General features: G+C 40.8%; 1 non-coding gene across 1 annotated transcript; it reads right to left on the bottom strand.

Annotated features, from left to right (window-relative positions):
- Positions 1–4,017: 4,017 nt before the first annotated feature.
- On the bottom strand, positions 4,018–4,124 carry LOC136455749 (small nucleolar RNA R71). The gene has a single exon (XR_010759222.1). It is a non-coding gene; the product is annotated as a small nucleolar RNA R71 (small nucleolar RNA).
- Between the last annotated feature and the right edge of the window lie 11,837 nt (positions 4,125–15,961).

Below are 15,961 nucleotides of genomic sequence, written 5' to 3'. Positions count from 1 at the left end.
TAGCAATAATTTGGAACTTATATTATTATAATCATTTGAAAGCTTTGTTGTTTTCACTAATCGGTTTTGAAACCCAAACTTGTATTATTATTTGTGAACTCATTGTAAACATTATTTTTGCTGCAACTTTGTGTATATGATGTGTATTTGCTTAATCATGCGATCTTGGTTGTGATGTTGATTTACTGAGGTCTTTCGTGACACTCGGCGGACTATCGGGTTTATATAAGTGAAGTATGCGCATGTCAACGTGTTTAACGGGGACAGCCATACTTGATCTTATATAAATTGGGTGGTTCTGTCACAGATTCCATCACCAAACATAGGTATCGGGGTTTAAACTAATAAATTCCATGAGTTTTGGTGAATCGGTGTTTTCAGTAGGGTTTATCTAGAAAACCACCAAGGGGGACCTATTCGTCAAAGGAAATCGTGTAATTCCACAGCAAACCCGACATGGGAAGACTCTAGAGGACTCCAGGAGGCTCTCCACCAAAGCAGAGCCTGAGACACTGACATTTATGCCGCCCGGCCCCTAGGGTCCACCAGTCAGCCCCTCGTTGCTAAGTCGATTCCCCACCACCTCTTAGGTTGCATCTATGCCGTCCTTTAAGTTGGTTTGATCCAAGGGCTCACGATGGATGCTCCGGCCTATATATATCAGCCCCTACCCCCTCCCTTAGTAGATCCCCAAAACCCTAATTCATATCATAAGGATCAGAGCTAGCTATCAAGTGAAGCTTAGTCCTCCATAGGATCTAGTCTTATAAATAGAAATAGTGAGATAGAGAGTGAGGGAAGAGTTTGAAGGAAGTGCCAGCCTATCGATGCTCTCTCTACGGCTTGTACCTTGGTGAATTCAAGTTCTACCTGAGCTTGCTTTAGAGATTTCTCTGGTAATCAACTTCTGATTCAAGTAAGCATCTTGTTTACATTGTTCATCAGGTTTATGACTCTTTTGAGTGCTTTATTCTCTACATAGGAGGAGTAAAGTATTAATCATAAGTGTAAGCATGGTGCTTAGACTTGGGTTAATCAAGGATGCACCTAGCATTCCGAAAGGTGGTAGATCACATGAGTGACATAAGTTCTATATAGCCTGTACTATATAGCTTTGTTGATCCTTTATATCCCACCTCCCGTCTGTAGGCGCATGTAGAACGCGGTTGTGAAGGAAAACATCGTCTGCTGGTGTCTTTCCCTAGTAATGTCCCTAGTTGAATAGTAGAAGACATAACGTTACCCAAGTCAGAACTAGAGAACCTAAGTTATCTTCTCTACTCTCCTATTTATCCTAACCTTGTTGCTACCCCTAGTTAAGTTAGATCATAGTTAGTCTCACATGTTTCCCTATGGATACAATACTTGGAATACCTCTGGGTGAAAGCTACAGCGGTATTCGTGCACTTGCAGATTTATCTGTGTGCGTTAATAAATACCAACACTGGCCTAGGCGGGGTGTAAGCACACTGAAGGCTTGGAGAAGAAAGATATTGAGAGCCTGGCCGTGCCGGGGGAAACTTCCTGGGCCCTTGCAAGATTGGTCTAGAGTTTCACGAAGTCCTTTTGGGTGAAATTTGGTCGTGTGGATACACGCTTGATGGCAGGGCTCTGCGCGCTGCGGTTAGCTCCTTTTTCTTTGGCTAGTTTTGTCTTCAAGTTTCTTGTTACCCTTTTTTGTGTTGTTTGTTTTCTATGTGTTGATGGCAGTTACCATCCATCATAAACCACCAACATAACTTGAAATCATGCATGAAAATGATCACCAAGACTTAGGGGTTTAACCTGACAATTTCCATGAGTTTTGGTGAATCTATGTTTTCAGTAGGGTTTATCTACAAAGCCATCGAGGGGGATCAAAACGTTAAACAAAATCACGCTTATCCGTAGCAAAATTAACTCCAAAAGGTCCCAGAGGACACCAGAAGTCGTGCCACCGAAGCAGACCTACAGCGGATGATAGGTGGGGTCAGCCAGCCCCTAGGGCCCACTTGGCAACCTCCGCTTTGTATGTTGGTTCTCCACCGCCTTAAGGATTGCATCTACGTTGTTTATTCAAGTCGATTTGATCCAAGGGCTCAGGATTGATGCTTCGGCCAATATATACCAGCCCCTGCCCCCTCCCTTGGAATCTGCCATAACTCAAGATCAGATCAGAAATTAGGTTTCTAGATAGAAGAGAATAGAGCTCCAATTCTTCAAGTTCTAGTATAGGCTAGCTAGCAAGGTTCAAGTAGAGTTTGGGCTATTGCTCAGGATTCTGGATTCGCCATCTAGAGGCCAGTATATCCATTGTATCCCTCCTTATTTATGACTTTATGCTACTTCAATAATATGTTGCTATTTATTATGTTCCTAGTTTGCTCTAGTTATATGCTTGATATAGTCATGATTGATTATGAATATATGCATATGTTCGCAAAGCGCTTAAAGCTGAGGGTATGAAAGAATTGGTTGAAGCGAAGCTAGCTCTCAGACGATCTAGGATATGAGTTGAGGCTATCAATTGGATTCCCCCTGACATCCAACAGCTTCTGCAGATCGCTTAGCCCTATTCATCTTTAGTGCAAGGGCGCTCGATTAGTGAGCTATTACGCACTCTTTAAAGGGTGGTTGCTTCTAGGCAAACCTCCTGGTTGTCTTTGCACCCACCTCCTTTTATCACTAAGCGGTCATTTAGGGCCCTTAGCTGATGATCTAGGCTATTTCTCTCTCGATGATGAATCGAGTGAGTTAAGTGGTTAACACTATGTAAGCATTGTGCTTAAATATTGTTTACCTATGGATGCATTTTACACTCTGGGTCATGTGGTAGATCACGGATGTGACACTCCCGTTGAGTCCTTTGTAGTCCACTCCCTGTTTGTAGAGAAAGTAGAACCTAGTTGGAAAGGGAGTCAAGCTCTGTTCTTTATCTTCCTTAGTATTGTTCCTTATGCATAGATACCGAGTTAGTTATGCTATAGATGAGAGTGTATATACTTGGGTGTACAGAAGACTTAGTAAATAAGGAATGACTTAGGAATCTTTTGCTCTTAACTAATATCCTACCTAGCCATACTACATTTATGAGTATCTATTCCTATCTCTGGATTACTATCATTGCCTTACATTTATCATTTATTTATCATTTGACTTACCCACGCTATAGCTTGAGAGTTAATGATCTTGTCATAAGTATACATATTTGACAATATCTCTGTGGCAACCCAATTACTCCTCCCTATGGATAAAATATAAATAACGATACCTAGTATACTCCCGGGTGAAATGCTATAATGGTATATTATCTATGTGCTTGCGGATTACTTAATATATATATAAATTTATAAGTGTTCTCAATAATTGCCAACAACGCATTTCTGGCATCATTGCTAGGGATGACAACTTAGTATTAAGGTGATGCTAAGAAATGTCAACAAGCATTTCTAGCGCCGTTGTCGAGGAGGGGCACATAGCTAAAGAGAATCGATCAAATAAATACTTATTGACGAAATCATAACTAGCACCTCTGCTTTAGCAGGCTTACCCTTGTTTGTCTTTGTTCATATCTTATACAGGGTATTGCAGGATTGGTTCTGATTCATCAACAAGTTCCATCAATCACAATCAAACCAATCAAAAGGAAGCTCAACACTAGTTTCTGAAGCTATGGCTGATAAGACTCTATGTGAATTCTCTGCTCCAAGCACAGAGAACATTCGCACTGGACCAACACTCAAAACCAACAACCTTGAGTTCGAACTCAAGACAAGCCTCATCAACATGGTGCAAGCTACTCCATTCAACGGAAAGGCACATGAAGATGCTAGTGCTCATCTCTAGAATTTCCTAGAGATAAGCAGCACAATCACCATCATGGACGTTGCTCAAGACATCATACTACTCCGCCTCTTTCCATTCTCTTTAGTGGGAAGGGCAAAGCAGTGGTTCTACACCAATAAAGATAACATCAATACGTGGCCAAAGTGTTCAAAGGCCTTTCTAGCAAAGTTTTTCCCTATAGGCAAGACCAATGCCTTAAGAGGAAAGATTTCCAACTTCCAATAGCAGAAAGGAGAAACTATTCTAGAAGCATGGGAATGTTTCCAAGAATACATTTTAGATTGTCCTCATCATGGGATGGAAGATTGGTTGCTCATGAAAAGCTTTTACCATGGACTCAGAAAGCTCATGAACAACTTGATGCAACTGCTGGAGGATCATTTATGTCACTTACCCTTGGAAAAGCTAAAACTCTTATGGAAAAGATAGCCTCTAATCAAGGTGGATCTCAATGCAATATTCAAGCATGCAATAAGAGCGAAGAAGTACTAGAATAGGTGTATGCACTATCAACCATGATGGACATCTTGTTGAATTAGCATGAACAGCGAGCTAATTACAAGAAATATCGTCAAGCCATACAAGATGCTTTTAATTCCCAAAACCTATGTGGAGAATATTTGGGGGTTGATTTCCCTTAATTGCAAGAGGATGCAAACATTATCATCAATAACTCTACTCCACAACAATAGAGACAAGGATGGAATCAACAACAATAGTCAAATTACCAAGGTAAGTACCTAGGTAATTATTCCACTATTCCTAAGCAACCATCCTTAAGAGACTTGATCTTAGAACAAGCTAGGATTAATGAGAATATTTCTAAGAAGCTTGCTTTTAATGAAAAGGTCTTAGAAAACATATACACTAAAATGGATAGTTTCTCTTCTGCTATAAAAGACCAACTTAGGTATAATAAAAAGATAGAATCACAATTAGCTCAGTGGGCCACTGCTCTGCCTATTGCCACTAACCTTGAAAAGGTAAACGCCATAACTATAAGAGGTGTCAAGTCTCCTCGTGATCTGCCATATTCGATAAGGACAGGTAAGACACTAGTAGCAGCACAGGGGGAGAAGAAGGATGAAGAAGTTGAAGAAGTGGAGCCACAAGCACAAGAAATGATGCAAGATTTTTATGACACCACCTTCCTACCATTTCCACGTAGAAATCGAAAAGCCAAAATGGATGAGCAGTTTGGTAAGTTCGTAAAGGTAATGCAAAAGTTATATATCAATATTCCTCTGCTAGATGCTATACAGGTACCTACCTATGCGAAGTACCTCAGAGACATTCTAACCAACAAGGGACCACTGCCCACCACTAAGGTAATTAAGCTAACGGAGGAGTGTAGTGCGGCCATCCTAAACACATCACCTATCAAGAAGAAGGATCTAGGATGTCCCACTATCGATTGTTCGATCGGAAAACAAAACTTTGAAAATGCTCTATGCAATCTTGAAGCAAGTGTCAGTGTCATGCCTAGGAAGGTTTTTGACAAGCTCAACTTTTCAAAACTCATGCCAACATCAATGTGTCTAGCCGACTAATCGGTTAGCTACCCTGCAGGAATCACCGAGAATATTCCTGGTAAAAATAAGAAACTTCTTTGTTCTAGTGGATTTTGTAGTACGTGACATGCAGGAAGACAGGAAGACACCCCTCATCCTTGGGAGACCTTTTCTAAGCACTACAAATGCATACATTGATGTCGGAGCTAGAGAAATTAAATTCCATATCAATGGCAAGGAAGAGCGATTCGCTTTCAAACCAAGACCAGAACAATGCTCTAATTTGGATTGGCATGAGAAGACAGTATAACCATCAGGGTCTCCATCTCTGAGACCAACTGATGCACCTGAGGAATAAATACAACTGGAGAAGTCCAGTTCGGTGGACTTAAAATCCCGAACCCTCGCCGGGAGGTAAATCGGTAGTTATCCATATTTACTTTTTACATTGCAGTAATCATTTTATCTTAGCATATTTACTTTTCAATATCCGCATTAGAAAATAAAATTCTCATCATGGCATTATATAAATCCAAGCTCCAAGTAAATAATTTTTATGGAGCATAAAACCCCATAATAAATATTTACCGTGGAGGCATAAAATTTTTAAAAAAATACCATTCATCTTTTATATTTCATAGTATTATAAAATATTTTGTATTGCATATATATGTATGTATATGGTAGAAATATAGACACATGGGACCCACACAACCACCACCCATCACCTCCATTTCCACCTCCATCTCCACTCTACATCATCCAGAGTGCATTTTCACCGAAAGGAGCACTCACCTTGCTTAACCACGAAGTAAAGAAGCATCAGGAAGAAGGGGAGGCCATTAGACCACAATGTGGGCCAACCAGCCCCACCACTTGGTCAGCCAGCCTTCTACTCTCCCACCTATAAATACCAACCCTCCTGCTTGCTCTCGGCCACAACCACAACTGCAATCAAGCATTCTAAGTTCAAAATTCTAGTTCCCAATTTCATAGTTTGAAAATTCACTTAGTAGAAGTGATTTTTGAATTAGGGAAGAAGAGGAAGTTCTATAATGAAAGTGTTGCTAAAATTTGAGCAAGGGTGAGAGAAATTAAGAGTAGAAGTGAGAAGGTTTAAGAGTGAAAGTGCTATTAAAATTGAGAGGAAAAATCAATAGAATTAAGGGGGAAGTTTTGCCAAAATCTTGATTAGAAAAATTCATTAGGAAACCTCAAATGACTGACCCTCGAACGACTAACTCCTGTATGGCTAACCACTGACTTTTCATTTTCCTAACCTATTCCATGAGTTTTGTTGTACTATCAGTTTTTGCAGGATGATGCGCAAGTTGAAGGGCACGTTCACCCGCTCGTCTTCATCTCGCTCCACCAGGAGTACATCTTCATAAGCCAATGCTAACATGTAGATCAACACTCCATCTCCCACTGTTGGAGCGCCGTCCAGGTCATCATCTACCGAGAAGAACATTCTCCTAGAAGAGAACCACCTGAAATTCTAGAACAAGACGGAGAAAGACGCCAACAAGCAGCTAAAAACTCAGAGGTTTATTCTCACTCTTGCTTACGATACAACCCTCCTGCAGTCAATAGGTATGAATACTGAGTTCGAAATCATCTTTAAAACAATTGGGTGGGAGAATGTTTGGGAAATTAATGAGCCGAGGTCGAAGCTTTTAACTGCTGAATTTCTATGCACCTTGCAAACCACTAATTCTGAAGTCGCATTTAGACTTTTTGGGAAAGACTTTTCTATTCCCTAGAAGAATTTTAGTGAGCTTCTAGGATTTCATGCTTAGTGTGTAGTTGATGTAGACACCGCTATACAAGATTTCGATAGGATGAAATTTTGGAGAGAAATATCTAAAGAACTTACTTGTTACCATCCTCGTACAAATAAAATTCATTACCCTACCCTGCGTTTTATGCATAAATGGCTAGGATTTTCTTTATTCCCTAGAAATGATTTTCGCACTGTAAGGAATGATGAACTTAAGCTGCTCTATGCCATGGTTAAAAGAAGAAAGGTTTCACTAGTCAAATTTATGATGAAACAGTGGGCAGCAATTCTTGAACTTAAGGGAGATGTTGGGTGTACTTCTCTGGTCACCCGCATAGCCAAAAATTTGGGTCTTTTAGAAAATGCTTCTATTGCTTACATGGATGACATTCCTTGTTGGTATATCAACTATGAATATTTTGTCCAAGCACACATGTTAAAAAAATAATAAGGATGGGAAACTTGTGATGATGTACATGGATTATACAACCGAGATCCCATTAGCAGACTGGAACCTCGATTTTTATGCGGTGGATTTTTTGTCTTTGATTTATAGGTTAAGGAGGTAGCCCCTCATAGGAGTGCCTCTGCAAGATTAACTCACAACCCACAGCCTAGGTATCATGGCGATGATCCAATCTCGGAGGGACCGGCTTTCACTAGCTATGTAGGCTAGGATGAGCCAGGATCCTCCCGCATGTACCAACCCGAGCATGCTAGTTGGGAGCAGCCCGCTCCTCAGCACTCTAAGAGCTCCTGGCAGCAGGGCACAAGTGAGTAATGGCAGGATGGCAACTTTGACTACTATCAACAGCAGCAATATGAAGAAGATTCAAGCGGCTACCAGGGAGGACATATGTCCTTCTCTGCTTGTGGCTACCATGATCAGCCCATGGGTTACCACGACTAGCAGATGTGGCATTCTCGTCTCGACACTAGATTGATGATCATAGAAGAGATGCAGCACAACATCCAGAACACACTTTACCAGCACTCCTAGTGGCAAGCAGAAGTGGGAGACCACCTCACCAACATCCAACAACACCATCAGTAGGAGAACGAGAATTGGCACTACCTATTCCAAGGTCTCAACATTGACCCGCCATTCTGATCGACCACAGCAACATCCAGCTTGGGGGAGGAGGATCCCCCATTATCTAAGGTAAGTTTTCTTTTCTAGTATTTTGTTTCCTTTTCCTTTTATTTATTTATTTTCGAGTTTGTCTTATAATTATTAAAAAAAGATGCATAACTCAAAAACAAAATAATTTTTTTGTCTTTGTCTTTTATATATATTAGTGAGGTGTGATCTAAAAATGATGAAAACCAAATAAAAAGAGTGTGTATAAAGTTTGCTTTGCTTTTTGTTTTTAACAGCCAATAAATAAAAAGAGCTTGAAGATGATGATTCATAATGGAAATGATGAATAGTTGCTCTGTTATAATTCCTTTCAAGTACCTAGTTTTCAGTCTTGAATTCTCCCGAGTTTTGGATATGGTTGTTTTGACATGAGAATTTGCTCTGAACTTGAAACTCATGGGTAGCAATGCTTGATCTAAGTCTAGATAATTGATGGATATGATATGAGAAGGTTTGAGCTACTATTTATCTTGTTCTGAGTGATACTAAAAGTTCTAGAGATTTCTTTTGCATAAAAATGCAACATGATGAGTTCCTGTATGACAGAGCTTGAATTCCTACTAGAGCCAAACATGTTTATATTTAGGGTAGGAAAACTTCCACTTACATATGCTACTTGTTTTGCATTGAGTTTTGTCAAGCTTTGTTGATCCTTATGAGAGGTTTGTCATGCTCTTAAAATCAAGATCACATACACACCACCCACATATGCACTACTCCTACACTGGGGGTAGGCGCAAAAACATGCTTTCCATCTAGATCCACCCAAAAATGTTTTACTCCTACACTGGGAGAAAACACCAAAAAAATTCTTGATAGGTTCCATCCACCAAATAAACGCTCCAAGTTCTTGTTTCTATCCCTCAAAAGTTTGTCGTAGAAAAGAAGCGTGGGCTATGCAAAAGTTATTCATAAAAAAGAGAGAGAAAGAGATGAGAAAAAATGGACAAGTGTCCAAATTATCAAAACAATGGGTACTTAGATGCCCGCCTGAAAAAAAGAGAAAGATGAATAAGATAGCCCATGTTTTCTTGCAGATATTTCCAAATTCCAAAAGAGAGATAAGTTTTCAAGGAGCATAGTAGAATTAAGTAAGCCACCATAAATATCCACCATATTCCACACACATGCACATCTTGATTTTATTGTATGACTCAACTCTCTTTGGATCCATTGTTTGACTTTACAATATATGTATTTCAAGTATGCACTTTCTTGTTATCCCCATTCCTATGAGCTCCACATATGCCTTATTTGAAGGAAGAGAAAGGCATAACATCATTTTTGCCTTGGTGAGGATCCACAAATACCACATATTTTGAGAGACTTGAGAGTGTCATACAATGGAATCTCCGAGTTTTATTTTGAAAACTTACAAAAAACTCTAGAATAATGGTTGAACAAAGAACTTGAGACATAGTGCTTGACTTGATCATTCTATCTTTCAATTACTCAAAAGCCAAGAGAAGGCTACAAGCCCCATGGTTGTACGTAAGATGAGTAAGTTTGAAAGTCAAATCAGTTTGTTCTAATCCGGAGGAGAATTCTTATTTGAACGCATGTGTCCTTTTGAGGAGTTGTTTCAATATTTTCAAAAATCCTAAAACTCCTGATCCATTGCTAAGTTTGGCATTGCTCAGGGGCAAGCAAAGGTTAATCTTGGGGGAGTTTGTTGACGGTAGTTACCATCCGCCATAAACCACCAACATAACTTGAAATCATGCATGAAAATGATCACCAACATAGACTTAGGGGTTTAAACTAACAATTTTCATGAGTTTTGGTGAATCTGTGTTTTCAGCAGGGTTTATCTAGAAAACCGTCAAGTTGGATCAAAATGTCAAATAAAATCATGCTTATCCACATCGAAATTAACTCCAGAAGGTTCTAGAGGTCACCAGAAGCCACACCACCAAAGCAGACCAGCAGCGGATGACAGGTGGGGTCAGCTGGCCCCACCTATAGGTCGGCCAGCCACTGGGGCCCACTTGGTAGCCTCTGCTTTATATGTTGGTTCTCCACCACCTTAAGGATTGCATCTACACTGTTTATTCAAGTCGGTTTGATCCGAGGGCTCAGGATTGATGCTTCGGCCTATATATACCAGTCCATGCCCCCTCCCTTGGCATCTGCCATAAGTCAAGATCAGATCAGAAATTAGGGTTTCCAGAGAGAAGAGAATAGAGCTCCAATTCTTCAAAGTTCTAGTATAGGCTAGCTAGCAAGGTTCAAGTAGAGTTTGGGCTATTGCTTAGGATTTTGGATTTGCCGTCTATGTCCGGTATATCCATTGTATCCCTCCTTATTATATGACTTTATGCTACTTTAGTAATATGTTGCTATTTATTATGTTCCTAGCTTGCTCTAGTTATATGCTTGATATAGTCATGATTGATTATTAATATATGCATTTGTTTGCAAAGTGCTTAAAGCTAAGGGTATGAAAGAATTGGTTGAAGCGAAGCTAGCTCTCAAACGAGCTAGGATATGAGTCGAGGCTGTCAATTGGATTCCCCCTGACATCCCACAGCTTTGGCAGATCGCTTAGTCCCATTCATCTTCAACGCAAGGGCGCTCGATCAGTGAGCTATTACGCACTCTTTAAAGGGTGGCTGCTTCTAGGCAAACCTCCTGGCTGTCTTTGCACCCCCACCTCCTTTATCACTGAGTGGTCATTTAGGGGCCTTAGCTGGTGATCCGGGTTGTTTCCCTCTCAACGATGAATCAAGTGAGTTAAGTGGTCAACACTATGTAAGCATGGTGCTTAAATATTGTTTACCTATAGATGCATTCTACACTCTGGGTCATGTGGTAGATCACGGATGTGACACTCCCATTGAGTCCTTTGTAGTCCACTCCCCACTTGTAGAGCAAGTAGAACCCGGTTGCGAAGGGAGTCAAGCTCTGTTCTTGATCTTCCTTAGTAATATTCCTTATGCATAGATACAGAGTTAGTTATGCTATAGATGAGAGTGTATATGCTTAGGTGTACAAAAGACTTAGTAAATAAGGAATGAGTTAGGAATCTTTTACTCTTAACTAATCTCCTGCCTCATTTATTAGTATCTATTCCTATCTCTGGATTACTATCAATACCTTACATTTATCATTTATTTATTATTTGACTTACCCCTGCTATAGCATGAGAGTTAATGATCTTGTCATAAGTATACATATTTGACAATATCTCTGTGCCAACCCCATCGCTCCTTCCTATGGATCAAATATAAATAACGATACCCTGGTATACTCCCGGGTGAAATGCTATAATGGTATATTATTTGTGGGCTTGCGGATTACTTAATATATATATATATTTGAAAGTGTTCTCAATAATTACCAACAATACATTTCTGGCATCATTGCTAGGGATGACAACTTAGTATTAAGGTGATGCTAAGAAATGTGAACACTTTGCTCATGAGCCTTGCTATTTGCAGGAGCTATAGAAGATTTAGGCTACACATACTGCTTTGGTGGCACAAACTTCCAAGGCTGAGGCAGCAGCCCCGAAGGCTCCATCTGGTGGTGCTGAGGCCGAGAAGACGAGGGGGCTGCCTCTACTCCTGTTAATCCAAAGGTGTAGTTTTTAGGCTTTTAGTTGCTAGTTTTAGGTTTAAACAAAGGCGGTGTATAGCTTTTGCTAATATGGTGCCTTCGCTGATTAAGTCTTAGTTGTAAATTTGTCCTACACAGGTTGCCTTCTCGGGGCCAGTGCAGGATGTGCTACCCTTAACTATGTATCAAGATGGAATTTATGTTAGCGGTGAACTATGGGAATATTGGCATCAAAGTTTCCCAAGACCTTCTATTTTTGAAATGTTTGCCTTTGTATCGTATGATATTGATGATGAATGTGCAGAGTTTGTTAGATCTCTTGCTTGGCAAGGGCCCCGCCCACCTATTTAGTTTTTGTGTTTGAGTTACGCTATTTTATTGCCCTTCGTGCCTTTGTAACTTATGATAGCAGGTCTTAATGCTTCTGCCATTTTGCTTTGTAGTTGCCTTTGGGCTTTTGTATACTTTTTACTTTCATTTCAATGATTATGCTTGTAAGGCGCTTTGTTGTTATATGTTTGTTTCCTTTGAATAAAGTTGTTTGTACTCTAGATGGGCACTTGTTTGATTGCAGAATCTTATTTTGATTACAATTTGGGCCAAAGAGTTCTAGCTGATGGCGCTTATTTTCCTGCTCTTACCTCCGCTTCTCTCTTCTCTGGTTGCCATTGGGGATGAGCTTGGGCATCGGCGTAGAAAAGGTGGGGAGCTAGTCTTTGACCTTATGTCTTGTGCAGAGGCTTCAAGGCTTGCTTTCTTGTTGTAGCCTCCTCTTTTTTGGTCTCTTGCCATTGCTAGGGGACTCTAGCATATCGTAGCAGAAGAGCTGAGGTGCTCGTATTTGATCTTGCAGTTGTTGCAAAGGCTTTGGCATAATTTGAGCACTCATCAGAGGTGATAGTCTTCGATCTTGGTTCTTCTCCAGAGGCCACAGTGCAATTTGAACAAGCAACGGAGGTTGTTGAACTCATGCATGAGTGTTATGTTTGCTTGTGCTTAGATGAGTTCCTTGTTGCCTTTGGCCAAGCTAGAGTAGCTTGTGCTCCCATCAAACATGGTTGATGCCAAGCTGAGCCCATCGGTATCTTTGGTTGTGGGGGGATATTATGAGTCTTCGTGTGATACCCTTCCACAACCTCTAATACTGGCTAGGTTTTAGGCAACGTGTAGCTACACAACACCCATCGAAGGTTGTACATCACCCAATGGTAGATGCGTACTACCTCTCCATGGTCTTCGCCAGGCAGCACAAGCTACTATGATTACGAGTCTTCGCATGGTATCCTATGACTCTCTTAGTTTTAAGGAAACCCCCGCCTCTATTGCTTTCCTGTCTTGCTCTATAATGTGGTGGGTGTTCTTTGCCTTAATCTCCCCCCTAGCACTCTCTAGGGCTAGTGATATGGAGATGCACTAACTGGGGCTAGTGCAGGGGAGGGACGCTGTGTTTTATAGTTGTGTCTTGTATGGTTTAATAAATTTTGGCAGTTGGCCAAGGTTTATTGCTTAGATACGTTTTATTGTCATGATAAGGTTGATAGATTTCTTTGTACTTAGCGTATCTTTGGTTCTTTAATTCTGTTGTACTTTGGTCATTAATTCCTGACTATCACCTAGTGCCTGATAGAGACAAGTCTTTGTCAGTTTTTTGCCCGATGCCTATGGCAGAGGAAGGTCTTTGTCAGGTTTGTGGCCTTTTGGCCGATTTTGATAATTCCTTAATGCCTATTGGTGGACAGGACTTTGTCAAGGTTACAGGCTATTTTAGCTATGGAGGTCATTCCATGCTTTGTAGCCTTTGGCTATATGCTATGGAAGGTCCTATTTGTCATGATGTTGTTTGTCGAATGTTGTGGCTCCTGTTGCTAGCCACTTTTGACCTTCGCTTTTCATAGTACTCCTAGGGGAATTCCTCTTTATGTTTTAGAGGGTTTTACATGGGTCCTGCCTCATTAAAAACCTCACCTCCGCTAGGAGTCCACCTTTTGTGAGGAAAACAGTACATGCCCTTTTATGTGAAATGTAAAGAAAATGGAAGATACAGAAGAAGAACCTGAGGTGACCTTCGCTTATAGTTCCGCGAAGGCCATCCTCTTATAGCTATATGTAAAACCTGTGCAAATTGTCGATGTTCTAGGTTTGAGTAGTTGTTCTTCCTTCGCCATCTGTTAGGTAGAATGACCCTGGCCTTCCGGCAGCCTTCGCCATGTATGGACCTTCCCACTTTGGTTGGAGTTTCCCTGCACTCACCGCATTCAGCTTCCTTCTTAGGACTAGGTCTCCATTTTGTATATGCTTTCTAACTATGTGGCTATCTCTCCATTTCTTGGTCTGCTCTTGGTATTTGGTGATGTTTTGTACTGCTTCCAATCTTGTGCCTTTGATTGTTTCCTTAGAATATACTTCATCTGCTTTGAAAGCTTGCTTTATCACTCGAAGGCTCTGATGTCTAACCTCTTCGGGTAGCATTGATTCTTCTCCATATAGTAGTTCAAATGGTGTGAAACCTGTTGCTCTGGATGTTGTGGTGTTATGAGACCATAGTACTTTCGGTAGTTCCTCGACCACTTTCCCTTGCGAAGGTTGAACAATGTTTTTGATATCACTGAGAATATTATTCTATTAGCTCTTTCTACTGCTCTATTTGATTTTGGGTGGTAGACTAAGGCGAAGGCTAGTCTTGTCCCCACACTTTTGCAAAACTCTTTTACTTTGTCTAAATCAAACTGCATTCCATTATCTACTATGAGGGTTCTTGGTACTCTGAATCTATAGATGATGTTTTGCCAAAAGAATTTTTTTATAGATTTTAACATGATGGTTGCTAGTGGTTTTGCTTCAATCCATCTTGTGAAGTACTCAATCGCTATGACTGCAAATTTGTCCCCCTTGTGAAGGTGGTAATGGCCCAACAAGGTCCATGCCCCATCTTTGCAAAGGCCAAGTGGGTGGGATGAGTTGTACTGCAGCTGAAGGTTTTGAATGATGTGGGGAGGTGCTCTAACATGCTTCACATGTCTTTACAATTTCTTTTGCGTCTTTGATGTGAGTTGGCCAGTAGAATCCTTGCCTGATGGCCTTTGTAGACAATGCACTTCGGCCTATGTGAGATCCGCAAATTCCAAAGTGAGTCTCTCGGAGGAGTTCCTTGCCTTCACCCTAGGTTATGCATTTGAGTAGCGGTTGGACTATGCCCTTTTTGTATTGGATCCCATCTACTAATGTATAGCTTCTTGCCCTAGTAGTCATTCTTGCTATGCTTGCCTCATATTCTGAATGTTGTACATCATTTATCTAATCAATGATCAACTATCTCCAGTCTTCGGATTCTATGAGTAAGACTTGCTTGAATGCCTTTGCAGTTGCTTGTGTTGCTGGTACTTGGAGTACCAAGTAGAATGTTTCATCTAGCATTGGCAGATTGTTTACTGCTGCCTTCACTAGCTCATCGACCTCTGAGTTCTCAGCCCTTGGTATGTATTTCAAGGTGAACCCTTGGAACCTCCGCTCTAGTGCCCTTACTGTTGCCAAGTATTTGACCAATTCTGGCTCTTATGCCATGTACTCTTTTTTGACTTGCCCGGCCACAACCTAGTAGTCTGGTTTTGCTAATATCATTTTTGTGCCTAGTGCCTTTGCTTTGTTGAGTCCCAGTATGAGACCTTTGTACTCTACAATGTTGTTTGTTGCTTTAAATTCTACTCTGGCTCCATACTTGGATCGGAGGACTAATGGTGCTATCAGCATGGTGGAGGCTCTTGCTCCCTAGTGTCCCCAAGCCCCATCTATATAAAGTGTCTAGACTTGAGTTTGAGTTGGTTGACTTTGATGCACCGAAGATGTCCAATCTGCCATGAAATCTGCTAAGGCTTATGATTTTATCGCTGTTCTTAGCACATAGTTGAGGTCAAACTGGGATAGCTCTGTTGCCCATTTCCCTATTCTTTCGGAGGCCTCTTTGTTGCTGAATATATCTCCAAGCGGCTACGATGATGGCACTATGATCTCATGCGCTTGGAAGTAATGCTTCAACTTTCTTATGAGATCAAGACGGCGTATGCTATCTTTTTATTTCTATATAGTTGAGCTTTGCTCCTAATAATGCTTCTGAGATGTAGTCAACCAGCTACTAAATGACCTTGGATT

The sequence above is a fragment of the Miscanthus floridulus genome, chromosome 5 (genome assembly GCF_019320115.1).
Source record: "Miscanthus floridulus cultivar M001 chromosome 5, ASM1932011v1, whole genome shotgun sequence".
NCBI classification, from domain to species: domain Eukaryota; kingdom Viridiplantae; phylum Streptophyta; class Magnoliopsida; order Poales; family Poaceae; genus Miscanthus; species Miscanthus floridulus.
This window is presented reverse-complemented; position numbering and strand designations above follow the sequence as displayed.